Source organism: Cyprinodon variegatus, unplaced genomic scaffold, assembly GCF_000732505.1.
Source record: "Cyprinodon variegatus isolate N-32 unplaced genomic scaffold, C_variegatus-1.0 Scaffold1110, whole genome shotgun sequence".
Taxonomy (NCBI): domain Eukaryota; kingdom Metazoa; phylum Chordata; class Actinopteri; order Cyprinodontiformes; family Cyprinodontidae; genus Cyprinodon; species Cyprinodon variegatus.
In genome coordinates, this window is record NW_015151563.1 from 203,526 (window position 1) to 206,087 (window position 2,562).

A 2,562-nucleotide genomic window follows, 5' to 3' on the forward strand; every position below is an offset into this window, starting at 1 on the left:
TAAAATAAAATAAAATAAAAATGACAGAAGTAATTAAAAAAATCTTATAAAATAAGATATTCACAAATGTAAATAAAGTTAAAGATATAAATGTGTTTTTTTTAAATATAATTTTTGTCAAAATAAATGTATGTACGCATAAATAATGCGTGGTGCGCTACGTCATTTCCAAACGTTGCCAAACAGTGTGAGCGTAGCGCTGTTGAACGCGCCCCGCTCTCATTGTGCAGCGGAGGAAGAAGCTTCGGAAGGTTCGACGACGTCGGTATGAAATGGCAGAAAGTGGCCGCGCCGCGGAAGCACCGAGACTAGGCTGCGTAGGAGCTGCATGTGTTCACCGTGGAGCCCCCGGCCTGCAGGTCAACTGATAGCTAACGACTGTTAGCTCTTCGGCGGGGAGGGGGGACGGGGGGGGAGACTTGGATTAAAGACCACCAGGATTTCCTGCCTTTAAACACCCGTCCAGCCTGCGTCTGACGGAGGCAGCAGGCGGCGGCTGCGCGGCGAGACTCCTGGAATCAACCGGACAGGGGTGAGCTCAGCGGTCAGCTTTCATAGCCGTGTTGTAGGTGTTAAACTCGGGAGGGTGGTGGGGAGTTAGGTGTGTGCTTAAACGAATATAAATATTCAGGCAGGTCTGGCCTGGAGGAGAGAAGGCAGCCAGGCTCTCCTCGGCTCCATGTTTCTGGCGGAGCTACGCTCCTTTAGCTCCACCTCAGCGTAAATAAACCCCCCGCTCCTGTTTTTACTCCTCCAGCCTAATAAATGCTGAGCCGGAGCGGAGCGGTGACCTCCACTCAGTGATGTTAAACACTCAGCAGCAGCTGCTGCCTTTGAATGCAGCCTGATTCCAGCTAACATCAAGTTGACTAACTTGGAACGTGACCTAGCTAACATGCTAGCTCACTGACTGCGACACTTTAACAGCAGCTTCCTCTGGAACAACAGCCTCCTTTTCTAACCGCCTGTTTTATTTGGTAATTAATCAGCCCTGAACTCTGACTGTTTGTTTCCTTAAAGGAGAAGTCCGCTCACATTGTGAATTCAAACTTCTGAAAGCACTTTAAATATGAAATTATTACATCCTGTTCAATAGATATTTTTTTTTAGTTCAGAGTAATTTTCATTTGATTGTGCTTTACTGGAGGCATCCATGTTTGTCAAAGAACACTACTGCCACCTACCGGTTTGTGACGTCATGGTGCGGTATCGGCTGTTGATCAAGTCCCAGTGCTCAGGGCGTGCAGGTGGCGCAGTGGTTAGCGCACAGGACCCATGTATGATGGCCTTAAAGCCAATTTATGCTTCTGACGCATAGCCTCTGCAAACATCAAATCTATCTGTGCGTGACCACTCCCCCGAGCAGAAGTTCTGGAACCGTTGTCGCGCACCTAAAAAAAAATCCTGACTACACGTTGGACGGCCACAAACCCGCACAGACCTCAAGCGGAAGTGCGCAGACAAAAAGCAGCTGTGATTGGTCCTTGGTATGCCTTTCTGGCTGTCTGTGTGGTCGTCCTTCTCGATTCGGTGCCGGGGTGCGCCATTTTTAAAAACTAAGGAGTAATAACAACAATGGATAACCTCGACGAAAGGTTAATTGTTTTTTTTTGCCAACTCCATTAACAGAAACTGTTCCTCTTCAATCTCTGTAACTGTGATCTCTTGCAGACGCACCATTGTTGTTTTGGAAGACAAACACTCCCGCCGGCGCCAATCTCGTGACCATCTGCCGAAGTTGTTACGAGTTCTCGAATAGGCTCCCCCTAGTGCTTTGGCGTTAAACTGCTGTGTGTCCCTAGAGATACCAGACCTACAGTGCAGTAGCATACCAGCAAAACTGGTTTGCGACCAGACCCAAGCCACATTTAATGTGTGCGGTTGCAGAAGTCTAATCTGCCCTCTAGTCCTTGTTGCGGCTGATCCGGGTTTCAAATCCGACCCGTGGTCCTATATAGGGGTGTAAATAATAATTGTTTTGTATTGATGCATCGATCCAACAGGGGACTATCTGATGCATCAACACATCCACAAAAGTATCAATTCATGTTTTTTTTTGTTTTTTGGTCTATTCTTATCCATTTGCTCCTGGACGTAATTGTGACTCCCGTGCTGCAGAAGCGCTAAACATATTTGGCCCTCCTACTGCGCTTCCTATATCAACTAGCCTCTTTCCGCTCGCACACACTCGTGTAAACAGTAGGCAAGACAGACATGGTGGAGGAAAAAGAAGATGGTGTATTCTTGAGTATCGAATATAATCGAATCGTTGGGTCGGGAAATTGATATTGAATCGGATCACCATGATGAGTGTGATTTACACCTTTGCTGCATGTCACTCCCTCTCTCTCATTCCCCCTTTCCTGTCAGCCTACTGTCCAAAAAACGAGCCACTAGTGCCGTTAAAAACAAAAAAAAAGTGCTGTATCTGGTGTTTGTCACAATGATCTATTATCCAAGTCATCTCGAAAACATCCATCCATTTTCTGTCATGCTTTATCCCAGCTGGGGTTGCGAGGGGTGCTGTCTAACAGCGAGAGGCAAGACGCAAGTCCATCGCTT

The 2,562-nt window shown here is 46.9% G+C and overlaps 1 protein-coding gene across 3 annotated transcripts in view; it reads left to right on the forward strand.

Annotated features, from left to right (window-relative positions):
• Positions 1-206: 206 nt before the first annotated feature.
• The window catches only part of LOC107101533 (mitogen-activated protein kinase 8), a 37,559-nt gene continuing 35,203 nt past the window's right edge, over positions 207-2,562 (forward strand). Inside the window, exon 1 of one of the 3 annotated variants that reach the window (XM_015400482.1) lies at positions 207-532. The gene's annotated coding sequence lies outside the window, so the exon portion shown is untranslated. The remainder of the gene's footprint in view (positions 533-2,562) is intronic. The other 2 variants (XM_015400481.1, XM_015400483.1) reach the window with 2 other exon arrangements.